Raw genomic sequence first — 14574 nt, 5'->3', positions numbered from 1 at the left:
TGACTCTGACGGCGAGTTGAATTCCAGCAGGAATCGCCATGGTGTTGGAACGTGACTGCTCTTCGATGTCGTCCGACCGGTGTCTGTCCAGTTCATGTTGTGTAGTTATTAATAAACAACTGCAGGGGTGTGGGCTGCAGGGTTTATTCCGAGAGTCCGCGACGGCTGACAGCGCGTCGGGCGCTAGTTGTCCTTGTCCAGAGGAGCTGGCTTCTGGCGTCACTGGACTCGTGTCGGCTTGTTGTGGAGCAACAGGTTGCTCCACCTTCGTTTGTTTTGTCGGTTGCTTTGGGTTTCTCCGGTACTCGGCGTGCAGCAGGGTGTGGTGCCGCTCCTCGCACTCTCCGGTGGACACACACTGCGCCGAGGTATGTCCCGTCCGGAGGCAATTGAAGCAGAGTTGCTTCTCCTTCGTCTTGATCAGCCGCTGGGGGGCTGTCATCGCTAGGAACTGCGGACACTTCCAGCTCTTGTGCTGGCCTAATCCACACACGTCGCACGTCTGTGCCGGCTCTCTTCCGGCGGTCATGGCCATTTGCTGCTGATCCGGGTTGTCCGTTACGGTTTGTCCGGGTGGCTCCTTGGCAGGTTGTGACGTGTCCTCCACGTCAGCTTTCTTGTTCGTCTCGATGACCTTGGGCTGCTCAGTCTTGACGTTCTCGGACCGTTCACCATGCTGGATGGTAAACTCCGGTTGATCACTGTCCAGCAGCTCTTCCAGCTGCTTCCAGGAACTCTTCGGGGTTTCGTCGATGGCCATCACGTTGGTGCATCCGACGATCTTTGTGGTTGTTAGGTTCGTTTTCTCGTCCAGTCGTTGTGTTACACCAAGCGTGTACGCGTTTCTCCTTCGTGTGGGCTGGCTCACTTCAAGCAACCCTGCTTCGATGACCGTTAGGACCTCCGTGTGCAGGTCATCGAAGGCGTCGTAAAGCTCATCATGCTCGTCCCGTGAGGTTGACGGAACCATGCCAAGGATTTGCCCGTACGCCGTATGGTACGCGTCGTACGCGGCTTCTACCTCCTTCTGGTACGTCTTCAACGCTGCCCATGTGAGCGTCGTGGAATCTCTCAAGCTGTCAAGAATAGACCTTGAGCCAGCTCACGCTGGTGGATGACTTCGTGGAACCGCTCCATCTCCTTTTCACTTGCTGCTCCGCTACGGATCACGCAGTGCACGTTGTTACCGGACTTGCCGCCGGTCTTCTACGATGTGGCCGCCTCCTCCGATTTCACCAGCCTCTCCAGTGGCTTCTTCGGCAAAGCGCTTTGGCCACCGATGCTCCAGTGGCAGGGCACTGAGCTCGAAACTGCTGCTGGAACCGTTCACTTTGTCACTTTGGGGTTCTTCTACCCGCTTACTTGCACTCTGCGCCGAACTTCCGGAACTAATTTCCAAAACGTTCTGCGCACCTTTTCCGGAACCACTTCTTCGCGTTTTCTTCCGGAACCAGTTTCGCGAAAGCCTTCTTACTTCGAGCGTCTTCACTTCTGGACCAAGTTCGCAGAAGGTTTTCGTTCCTCTTCTTTGGAGTTCACTTCCAGGACCACTTCCCGAAAGCTTTTTCCGACTCTGCCTGTAACCTCCGCTTCTTCATTTCTGGAGTCGACGCGTCCTTACTCAGCGTCGCTCCCGGGAGTTGTTGCAGGCGCCTTAGGGCAGTTTCCGGCACACCAACGATCGGACCCAGTGTCCGAACCAAGCACGGAAATCAGCCAAGTCTGAAATCACGGTACTTGGGGGAACTTTGTGTCCTCTTGGCCGGAACTTCACTTCACTTGAACCTTCTTTCCGGAACCTTTTTCCGGCTTCAGAAGGTTCTGGACGCATCCAAGATGGCATCACTTAGCACTAAGCACTTGCTCTTCGGACGCATTCTGGCCAATTCCAAAATGGCGTCGCCTTTTTACACTGAGCTGTTTTGCCAAGATGGCGTCTTTTATCACTTTCTTCGCAGCGGCTTTTTCCTTTCTTTGGGCCTTGTGCCCACTTGCCGCGATAGAAACGACCCTCCGCCGTTTGTCCTTCACAGTTCCCGCAAACCCCGGCACTTCTGGTTCAATTTATCCGGGTCTTTTGGACCATGTTCGGAGCGGACTGTAGATTTTGAACTTCAAACTTCCGGCGGACTTGGGGAACCAGTTCGGGAGGGTCGGAAATTTCGCAAACAAGCAAAAACACTAGAAGTTTCTCTTAATAATCTATTTTACTAAACTAATTTAAAGAATTCTAGCTGTTTCTTCCGACGATCGCGACGAGGTGACTTTACGTCCGACCGGTTCGGCTGCTTGCGATGAACTTGTTCTTCTCTTGTTCCGACGCGCAGGTTTCTCGTCGTCCTCTTTCGTTGCGCGCCAAAAAACTCTCCACTCTTCGTCGTCGTTCGGGTTGTCGCTCTCTTTCTAGCACCGTCGTCATCAACGGCGCGCTGTTGCCGCGCACATCGTTTGTGCGCTTCTTTCTCCCTTTCGGGCGTCGTCGTGCTAACTCGCGCAAGTCGTTGCGCACGCTTCTTGTTGTTGTTGGCAACGACGCAGGCTGGGTTGCCACCTTCTTTTCCGTTCTCGTCGCAGCAGGCACAGTGCTGCCAAAATCAAACCAAAAATTTTCTTCGAGCTGACCTTGTCAGGCTCGAACAAAAGTGTTGGCGAAGATCACCAGGTGGGCTTTTACCTTTTTTTATGGATTTTTTTTCTTTTGGTAGGTTAATCAAACGGCTCTAACTCCAGAACCAGATTATGGATCTGGATGAAAATTTGGGAGGTTGTAGAGCTCGAAAAATTTTTGAGATAAATAAAAGATATAAAAATGGAAAATTTTGACCATATTTTCATTTGAAAACTGTGTATTTTGTTGAAAAGTATGGCCGCATCCATACGTGGATGTCGCTCAATCTGCATTCCTGTCACACATGAGGTCTGCACAGCTGATTCCACGTAGATTTTTCCCGCTGGTAATGACAGGAAACGCTGACAAACGGAATATGTGCCAAAATCATAAGTGGTTTTTTAACATATAAAGGGAAATCATCGTGAACTGGAACTGCCGGTCGTTAGCCCGGGTATAGTGGAAACGTTGAGATGATTGTTGTCCTCTGCTCTCATCTCGCAAAAAGTCATACAGAGAACCACGTCCCATTCCCCATCCCCAATCCCTTTCCCAAATTCCAATCCCCAATCTACAGTGTCAAGCGACCCGTGCCAAGGGATGTATGTCTGGAGGGGAGCAAGAAGTATCCAGGTCTGAACGGAGCCTGCGTGGTACCAAGACGCCCCACGCAGTATGTAGTCTCCTCTGTGTCTTTGCAGGCCCGAGTCACAGTTGAAGTTTGTAGGACTCCTGAAAACAAGGTTTATCAACATGGAAACTGATAAAAACCAAAACCCAAGTGCCAGCTGCTTCCCTCAGCTGGAACCAACGCGGAAGGAAGGAAGAAGAAGCATGAAATCCGCCGGAAGAGAGGACACCACTAGAAGAGAAGAGTCGGCGGAAAACTGTAGAGTGCAGTTTGCGGTGTCGGAACGCATGAGAGACATGCACAAGAAGGTTCACATGTGTAAGGAAGTAGGAGAGTTATCCAGTATCAAACGAGAACCTTCTGTTGTTCTTCGGAGCAATTCTGCGAGAGATGGTAAGGTTACGCAACAGTCTTTGACGAAAACTAGGCAACCACATGCATATTTTCGCTTTTTTGCGAATATAGCACCGGTACAGCTGAACATTCTGAAAATTCACGCAACAACCTCACCGCTTGAGCACCCCCGCTACGATGAGCACGGTATTTTACCACTCGTCAACACAGCATTTCAGAAAACTCTCAGGTACAGATATACAATCCAAAACCGACCTCATGTGGCCTTCCAGTACTTCATGTACTATACAAGAGGAACCCGCATCCTCAACACACATCAGCGACCAAGCTGCAGGACACTGCCATCCTGTTCCCGGATCATCAAAACATCTTAGAGAAAACGGCAGGTTCAACTGAACAATGAACAATATCCGTTGCATCCAGGTTAACCTCCATCATGCTAAGGGTGCTTCCAGTATCTTTAGTCGGAGGTTCACTAAAGAGCAATTGGGGATTGCTCTCGTTCAAGAACCGTGGGTGAACCACAACAAAATCCTTGGACTGTCCTGTATAAGCAGTAGATTGATCTACAGCAATACGCAGGCAACACCAAGAACGGCGATTCTGCTGAGCGGAAACATCAAGTGTACTCCAATCACGGAATTCGTCCAACGAGACATCGTTGCAGCAATGGTGACCGTCCCGACCACCAAGGGAAAGCAGGAGATGGTTGTTGCATCTGCTTACTTTCCTGGTGACCAGGACGATGTTCCATCGCTAGAAGTGGCCGCACTTGTGCGATACTGTAGGGCTGTCAATAAACCGTTCCTCATCGGTTGTGACGCGAACGCCCACCATACGATATGGGGAAGCACGGATGTTAAAGATAGAGGTGAGCGCCTCCTTGAATACTTGACGTCTAACAACGTCAATGTATGCAATAAGGGCAATGAACCTACTTTTGTTACTGTCGCAAGACAGGAGGTCTTGGACCTCACTCTGTGTAGTGCTGCTTTTGCAGACAAAATAAAAAACTGGCATGTCTCTGAAGAAGCTAGTCTATCTGATCACAGACAGATTGTCTTTGACATTGAAGCCAGTCAACTGAAAAGGGAAACGTTTCGTGACCCAAATGACACGGACTGGAACGCCTTTCGAGGTCACCTTTGCCGGTCCAAACAATACGCTCCTTCACGAATACGAACCCCCGAAGAATTGGATACTGCAGCGAATACTCTTCAACGCAGGATCACGGCAGCCTACCAGGCAAGCTGCCCTAAGAAGGTGAGGGAAATCTGTCGGGACGTACCGTGGTGGAGCGAAAGCCTGAGCAGTCTCCGCAAGGAGGCTAGAAGGCTTTTCAACAGAGCTAAGCTCACTTCCGAATGGGATGCCTACAAAGCAGCCCTAACGAAGTATAACGCGGAGTTGAGGAGAGCCAAAAAAACTAGCCTGGCTAATTTCTGTGAGGACATAAGCTCGATGTCTGAAGCAACCCGACTCCAAAAGGCGTTGTCAAAAGACCATTCCAACGGTCTAGGACAGGTGAAAGACGAGCAAGGCACTCTCACTGTCACAAACAAGGAAACACTGCAAGTACTCATGAGTACGCACTTTCCAGAATCAACTGAAAGAGAGGAAGATGCAGCTAGTACCCGGACTGTAGATGGTGTATGGTGTCGACCATCAAGAGAGTCAGTCCACCTAGCCCGTCGAATGTTCAACCAGTGTTCAATCAGATGGGCCCTCGGCACATTTGAACCACTGAAGGCTGCATGACCCGACGGCATCCTTCCAATCTTTCTCCAAAAAGCAGCCGACACCATAATGGCTGAGTTGATCAACTTACTTCGAGCCAGCTTCACCCTGGGCTACATCCCTCGAAGCTGGCGCAAAGTTAAGGTGATCTTCATACCTAAGGCCGGCAGAAGTGACCCCACGATGCCAAAAGCCCTCAGACCCATAAGTCTGACAGTGACGCTGCTCAAGCTTATGGAGAAAATCACGGTAACCACATCCGGGCGGAGTTCTTGAAGGACTTCCCTTTGCATAAACACCGATATGCATACCAAGCGGGCAAATCGACCGAAACTGCCCTACACGCGTTAGTGTCACGTATCGAGAACGCACTGAAATATAAAGAATCTGCACTTTGTGCTTTTCTTGATATTCAGGGCGCTTTCGATAACACTTCGTACACAGCCATCAATGAAGCGCTCCGGTCGAGGAACGTCGATGGAACAACTGCGAGCTGGATTCATGCTATGCTTACGAGCAGAGAGATTTCAGCATCGCTAGGAGACACATCTATCACAATAACAGCAGCCAAAGGCTGTCCGCAAGGGAGTACTCTCTCCTTTGCTTTGGCTGCTGGTGGTAGATAGTCTTCTAAGAAAACTTACACTACTCGGCTACGAAGTCATTGGATATGCTGACGACGTAGTCTTAATCATCCGGGGGAAGTACGACGGAACGTTATCGGACCGTCTACAGTCAGCTCTAAACTGCACCATGTCGTGGTGTGAGCAGGAAGGGCTGACAATAAACCCCAACAAAACCGTGATAATCCCGTTTACTAACAGGAGGAAACACGACCTTAGGCCGCCTACCTTGAAAGGAACCCAACTGACCTTCAGTTCTGAGGTCAAATATTTAGGAGTAATCCTTGACAAAAAGCTGAACTGGAATGCACATCTGGACTATGCGGTAAAGAAGGCAACTACTGCTATCTGGGCGTGCAACAAAATGCTCGGCAAAACCTGGGGCCTTAAACCGAAACTTGCATTCTGGTCTTACACCACCATCGCTCGACCTAGGGTAACCTATGCGTCGACCGTTTGTGGCCGAAGACTGAACAGAAGACATGTCAGTCGAAGCTGACCAAGCTCCAACGACTGGCATGTCTCTCTGTAACGAGTGCAATGAAAACAACCCCCACCGCGGCCATGGAAGCCATGCTATGCATTCTGCCTTTACATTTACATGTGAAGCAGGAGGCAGCGCTTGGCGCTCTACGACTACAACGGTGTAACAACTGGGTGGAAGGAGATGGAACGGGTCACTCGCGGATCGTGAAGGCTTTTGACATTTCCCCCCTTGCAACTTCAGTCTCGGACTGCATGGAGGTGAGGCCCAACATGGACATTCCATATGAGGTGATTGAAACAAATCGCCAAATGTGGAGTAATGGAGGACCTACACTTCCAGACGGAACTATTCGTTTCTTTACGGATGGTTCAAAAATGGGCACTTCGGTCCTCGAACCAGGGAAACCATATCCATGGGAAAGTGGCCTACCGTTTTTCAAGCAGAAGTGTATGCCATACACATCTGTGCGAGGACGTGTATTATGAGAAATTATAGACACGCAAAAATCGGTATTTTCTCGGATAGCCAAGCTGCACTATTGGCATTAAAATCCTCTAAATGCGAATCCAAACTTGTTTGGGAGTGCGTCGCTTCCCTCAGGGAACTTGCTTCTCGGCATAACAGAGTCATGTTGTTTTGGGTCCCAGGGCACTGCGGCATTGAAGGCAACGAAATGGCTGATGAACTTGCCAGACAAGGTTCCTATTTTCTCGGATAGCCAAGCTGCACTATTGGCATTAAAATCCTCTAAATGCGAATCCAAACTTGTTTGGGAGTGCGTCGCTTCCCTCAGGGAACTTGCTTCTCGGCATAACAGAGTCATGTTGTTTTGGGTCCCAGGGCACTGCGGCATTGAAGGCAACGAAATGGCTGATGAACTTGCCAGACAAGGTTCCTATTGAGAGGAAAAGTGCTGTTTCATCCAGATGCTTTAAACTCCATTCCTTGTGCCTTGTGCGCTATGTATCGCTAGAACCGCGGTGACAATTTTTTCGTGTAATTTTTCAAGCTCTTCCCAGCAGCTATTATTTTGCCGCGCGGGGTCTTGTAAAGACAATTGTCTTTTTGCGGTGCTACTCTTGCGGTGTTCCCTTTGCTTTGATCTGGACAATGCGACTGGACTGCAGTGCAATACCGATCGGCTGGGCATTATTTACATGCGAAGACACGAGGAAAGTATTTTGGGAAGAGGCGCAAAGGAATATCCCAAGATCGATCACATGCTAGAAGAGCACGTGAAGCAACCGTTTTATACTCATACGGTTGCTGCTACCTCTGAACTTAAACCTAAGGTTGCCACCCTGAGAAGAACATTGACACGCTACAATGTTTGAAGTGGAGATTTTCAAACATTTGGGTAGTTTTCGAGCAATTCTAACAATAATATTAGACAAATGATTTTTCGAGAGGTCATTTTTGGCCAAAAATGTACCCCAACTTTAGACATCTGCCAAAATAACAGGATTTGTTCTAGGAACGAGATTTTTTCAGCGGAGTCATCTTAAGAGGGGGGTGTAGGGGACACACAACCCCTTTAACAGAATTCAGTTTCATTGAGAATAACCTTAGAAATGGTAAAATCCGTAAAAATCATTTTAACTCAATGTCACTCCCACTGACAGTACCTCAATAAACATTGAAATCTGAATTAAAATATTTTAAGAAGGGGTTTGTATAAAATGTATAATTTTATTTTTAAACAAGTAATAATATAATGATAAATCGTTGCAAAAAGATTTTTCAACAAGTATTCCTCTGATTTCAATAAAAAATAAATATTTTCTGCCTGAATAAGACTTTAATCAATTAGTCCATTTCATTTCCATTAATCCTAATTTCATGAGTTCGTATCCCGAGGTGAAAATTTTCTAAGTGCAAAATAAGTTTTTGACCCAGCCCCTGAGAGATTACTATGGAATACCTGTTTTTGCTATTTTTACAGTTTCCTACTTTAGTCAAATTTGAATGTTTTATAACTCATTTCCAAAAATCTTTGATGAAAATTTTGATCAAATAACAATTTTCAATCACATTCAAACTTTCGGATAAAAGCATGGAAATGCTTAAACTAAAACTAAATTTTAAAGAATTATAAAATCAACAAGCCTTACCCGAAAAACTTCGTCTTTTCCCTTTTTCGTTTGTTGACGTTTTTAGCTTTTTCCTTGTTCAGCCTCCTATGATCAAAATTAGATTTTACGCAACTTTTTCTATACAATCTGCAGATTTTCCGGAATCGGTTCCAGAGTGGCCAAAGTTGCCACTTTTTGGCGTAAGAACCTTCCTTGCGCTTATACGAACCCAACGCAACAAAAAGCGCATCGATCCGACGCTCCGTATTGAATTGATTCGCGTTCGAACAAAACCGTCGAAATTTTTTATATATATAGACTAACAGATGGGCCCATACCTTCACACTTAGGAGACCCGGGAGGCGGAGTCTTGTCGCAAAAAGAACGATACACGCCTGTGGATCCGTTGACGAAACCGCAAGGTTTAAGAGGGCCACATTATAAGGTGTTACGTCGATTCCGATGGGTCAAAGGGCCATTTTACATGATCTTTCAAAAAAGGTCCGCGGGCCACAAAAAATCACCTCGCGGGCCACGTTTGGCCCGCGGGCCATACTTTGGTCACCCCTGGTCAAGGTGAATCGATAGAGCGTCGAAAATCGACAGTGTGATTTTTTGACGATTTTTCCGATGAAAATTCATGCTGAATCGTAATATTTACGAAGATGAAAATGACGTCCAGCCATAAAGTAAAACCTATACCTTTCTTTAGTAAGAAAGGCAATTAGTAAGAAAGGCAAAAAGTAAATCGCTCTAAAAATTGATCCGGATTGCCGATAGATGTCAAATTTGTTTCAGATGCTCACTAATGGTCTATACTATGAATGTAGAAAGAAATTTCGGATAAAATCGGAAATGAAAAGTGTTGGCGAAGGTCACCAAGCAAAAAGTAAATCGCTCTAAAAATTGATCCGGATTGCCGATAGATGTCAAATTTGTTTCAGATGCTCACTAATGTTCTGTACTATGAATGTAGAAAGAAATTTCGGATAAAATCGGAAATGAAAAGTGTTGGCGAAGGTCACCAGGTGGGCTTTTACCTTTTTTTAGGGATTTTTTTTCTTTTAGTAGGTTAATCAAACGGCTCTAACTCCAGAACCAGATTATGGATCTGGATGAAAATTTGGGAGGTTGTAGAGCTCGAAAAATGCAATTTTTGAGATAAATAAAAGATATGAAAATGGAAAATTTTGACCATATTTTCATTTGAAAACTGTGTATTTTGTTGAAAAGTCTGGCCGCATCCGAAAACAGATGGATATTTCGAAATTCGGACTCAAAATGACCCTTGTTCAGCACACCAACTTTCAAATGCACTTGGAACAATCAAAATCGAAAATAGGGGAGCCGAGGATTACGCGACACAAAATTTGGCAAAAATTTTACCACACACGGACATCCCTCGAACTCCACGGAATTTATTTTCTAAAAAATTCGAAGGTTGGAGATAGACGAGTTCTGTCAAGGTGAATCGATAGAGCGTCGAAAATCGATGCAGTGTGATTTTTTGACGATTTTGCCGATGAAAATTCATGCTGAATCGTAATATTTACGAAGATGAAAATGACGTCCAGCCATAAAGTAAAACCTATACCTTTCTTTAGTAAGAAAGGCAAAAAGTAAATCGCTCTAAAAATTGATCCGGATTGCCGATAGATGTCAAATTTGTTTCAGATGCTCAATAATGGTCTGTACTATGAATGTAGAAAGAAATTACGGATAAAATCGGAAATGAAAAGTGTTGGCGAAGGTCACCAGGTGGGCTTTTACCTTTTTTAAGGATTTTTTTTTCTTTTGGTAGGTTAATCAAACGGCTCTAACTCCAGAACCAGATTATGGATCTGGATGAAAATTTGGGAGGTTGTAGAGCTCGAAAAATGCAATTTTAAGCATAAGCATAAGCATAGGTGCCCACCCGCAGTTGCTACTCCGTTATTGACCAGGACCTCCAGAAGTTACATCCACGAGCCGTGGAAGATAAGTGGGTGCTATCTTTCCTCGCTTCGCAACTTCTCAAAGGCCCCTATCATGCTGATCAATACCGGCGCCGGCCACGACCAGTGGTAGGGTCACGGGGAAGTGGATGGGAATGTTAGTCCGTTACTTGAGTGATAGAGACCGCCCAATCGACTGCTTCTCCGACAAAGTATCACATGAGTTTTGAGGGGGTTAGTAGATGGGTATGAGGTCAAGATTCACGAGTGGCAGTGATGTGACCATGAGCATTTTGTTTATCGGTTGAAATTTTTAAATCTTAGGCAGCCGGCTGCGGAAAGATAGATAATTGATTATTTAAAATGGTTTATTTTTATCGATCGCGTGCCAGCCGAGCATTAGTGCTATGGGCTGGACTTATCAGTAAAATTTTACTGTTTTTACAATTTAGATAACGCGAGCAAATTTCAAAAATAGTAAATAAATGACGCTTTACTCTTCATATAATCGATAGTTTGATGAGTAATTACTAAAACTGAAAGTTGGAATAAATTTTAACGATCATTTACGACGAAAATTATCGCGAAAACTCCGGACTGTGCGTCCTAAGAAGCACTGCACTTATGAAGGCATTATTCAATTATTATGACCAATCACCCCATGCACACAAACAGCGACACAAAAGAGACGAAAATTATCGCGAAAAAACAAGACTGCGCGTCCCAAGCAGCACTGTACTTATGAAGGCATTATTCAATTATTATGACCAATCACCCCATGCACACAAACAGCGACACAAAAGAGACTAAAATTATCGCGAAAAAACAAGACTGCGCGTCCCAAGCAGCACTGCACTTATGAATGCATTATTCAATTATTATGACCAATCACCCCATGCACACAAACAGCGACACAAAAAAGACGAAAATTATCGCGAAAAAACAAGACTGCGCGTCCCAAGAAGCACTGCACTTATGAAGGCATTATTCAATTATTATGACCAATCACCCCATGCACACAAACAGCGACACAAAAGAGACGAAAATTATCGCGAAAAAACAAGACTGCGCGTCCCAAGCAGCACTGCACTTATGAAGGCATTATTCAATTATTATGACCAATCACCCCATGCACACAAACAGCGACACAAAAGAGACGAAAATTATCGCGAAAAAACAAGACTGCGCGTCCCAAGCAGCACTGCACTTATGAAGGCATTATTTAATTATTATGACCAATCACCCCATGCACACAAACAGCGACACAAAAACGACGAAAATTATCGCGAAAAAACAAGACTGCGCGTCCCAAGAAGCACTGCACTTATGAAGGCATTATTCAATTATTATGACCAATCACCCCATGCACACAAACAGCGACACAAAAGAGACGAAAATTATCGCGAAAAAACAAGACTGCGCGTCCCAAGCAGCACTGCACTTATGAAGGCATTATTCAATTATTGTAGAGCAATAAAAATGCAATTTTTGAGATAAATAAAAGATATGAAAATGGAAAATTTTGACCATATTTTCATTTGAAAACTGTGTATTTTGTTGAAAAGTCTGGCCGCATCCGAAAACAGATGGATATTTTGAAATTCGGACTCAAAATGACCCTTGTTCAGCACACCAGCTTTCAAATGCACTTGGAACAATCAAAATCGAAAATAGGGGAGCCGAGGATTACGCGACACAAAATTTGGCAAAACTTTTACCACACACGGACATCACCATCCACGGAATTTATTTTCTCAAAATTCGAGGGTTGGAGATAGACGAGTTCTGTCAAGGTGAATCGATAGAGCGTCGAAAATCGATGCAGTGTGATTTTTTGACGATTTTCCGATGAAAATTCATGCTGAATCGTAATATTTACGAAGATGAAAATGACGTCCAGCCATAAAGTAAAACCTATACCTTTCTTTAGTAAGAAAGGCAAAAAGTAAATCGCTCTAAAAATTGATCCGGATTGCCGATAGATGTCAAATTTGTTTCAGATGCTCAATAATGGTCTGTACTATGAATGTAGAAAGAAATTTCGGATAAAATCGGAAATGAAAAGTGTTGGCGAAGGTCACCAGGTGGGCTTTTACCTTTTTTTAGGGATTTTTTTTCTTTTGGTAGGTTAATCAAACGGCTCTAACTCTAGAACCAGATTATGGATCTGGATGAAAATTTGGGAGGTTGTAGAGCTCGAAAAATGCAATTTTTGAGATAAATAAAAGATATGAAAATGGAAAATTTTGACCATATTTTCATTTGAAAACTGTGTATTTTGTTGAAAAGTCTGGCCGCATCCGAAAACAAATGGATATTTTGAAATTCGGACTCAAAATGACCCTTGTTCAGCACACCAGCTTTCAAATCCTCTTGGAACAATCAAAATCAAAAATAGGGGAGCCGAGGATTACGCGACACAAAATTTGGCAAAAAATTTACCACACACGGACATCCCTCGAACTCCACGGAATTTATTTTCTCAAAATTCGAGGGTTGGAGATAGACGAGTTCTGTCAAGGTGAATCGATAGAGCGTCGAAAATCGATGCAGTGTGATTTTTTGACGATTTTTCCGATGAAAATTCATGCTGAATCGTAATATTTACGAAGATGAAAATGACGTCCAGCCATAAAGTAAAACCTATACCTTTCTTTAGTAAGAAAGGCAAAAAGGTGTCTAGAGTGTTGATTAGATAAATCATCATTTCACCATTTACAATCAAATTCAATATGTAAATAACTTGTAACGACATTATTATATTTTGCTAACTCACGGTCATCAAAAGACATTTCTGTGGCTAAGGAATTTACAACCAGGTTCTATCATAACAGCTCGGGAAACGGCATATTTGATTAAAACATTGACAAAAAAGCTGTATATTTTATATATTTTCAATACATTCTTAACCACAAATGTACACATAAATACACCCACATAAGTCGACGACTTGGCTGCGGTAGCCGCAGGTTGAGCCGTCCCCTGGCGGATGCGGTTCTTCTCGGTGGCAGGGTCTACGTTGGTAGGGAAGCCTTCTTCTTCCTTGAGGAACGGTAACGGCACTCTTCAGCCTAGTCATTTCGCGCCTTCCCTCGAGCATTTCTTCTTGCTTTTCCAACTGAAGTTCCTTCAACTTGTTTTGGTGGTCAATCAAATCAAACCATCCACATTAACGACCCCCGGGTCTTTCGTGGTCTCTATTGCAAGTTTATCAGCCCTCTGTCACGACGGCCATGTTTATGAAACCTAAATGTTCGACGCGAACATGAAGACAACAAAGAAGATGAAGAACGCATTTGCTGTCAAAATTTGAAAATAAACAAACCGCGTGGTAAACAAAGGTATAATTTCATAATGTTGAAATGATTTCCATGAAAAAATAACGACACGGGACGGATTTCCAAACACAAGTTCCCGAAGACCCCTACCCGCCAGAGACTATGGATAAATGCTCCGCGAAGTAGCGATGAAGACGGTTTTGCAAGTTCAAAGTTCAGATTTATTCGGACCACTTCGCGATGAACTTCTTGTGAGTCCACAAAGGTCGGATTCTACACAAGCACGCGATTCCTTCGATTCCCTGTGCGAGTCGACAGCGGGAGTGGGCCAGTCCTCGGAGAAGGTTATTGAAGGATGCTCGGAAAGACCAGCTCCGCCACAATCACCGGAATCACGGATGTTTCTGCACTTGGTCGGTAACTCCCTGCCGGAGATTGCAGCGAGTTGTTCGGAAGGATCAACAGCGGGACTTGGCCAGTCTCCAGTCCAGTACTACTCAGCAAATCTTACCGGACAATCGGAAGCAACAGTTTTCATCTTTTTTCGTAACAGATTTGCACACACAAAAAGTGATGTTTCTTGAAGATTTGGTGTAAACAAACAGACAACACCAATACTGCTACACTCACAGAGCCCACGCAGTAGTATTAGTGAAGAGCCCACGATAAACAACGTGGGCTCTTCACTAATACTACTACGTGGGCTCTTCGAGGTTTTGGTGACTGTCAAACGTTCTAGCCATTTACAGTGGTGCCAGAGGGTTGAAGTTTATGCTTGAACCTAGGAGTCCGAAGGCTTGAATGGGGAGAGCACCCAAACCTCTTTCTACTCCAAGGAACCTTCCACGTC

Source organism: Culex quinquefasciatus, chromosome 1, assembly GCF_015732765.1.
Source record: "Culex quinquefasciatus strain JHB chromosome 1, VPISU_Cqui_1.0_pri_paternal, whole genome shotgun sequence".
In the NCBI taxonomy this organism is placed as follows: domain Eukaryota; kingdom Metazoa; phylum Arthropoda; class Insecta; order Diptera; family Culicidae; genus Culex; species Culex quinquefasciatus.
This window is presented reverse-complemented; position numbering follows the sequence as displayed.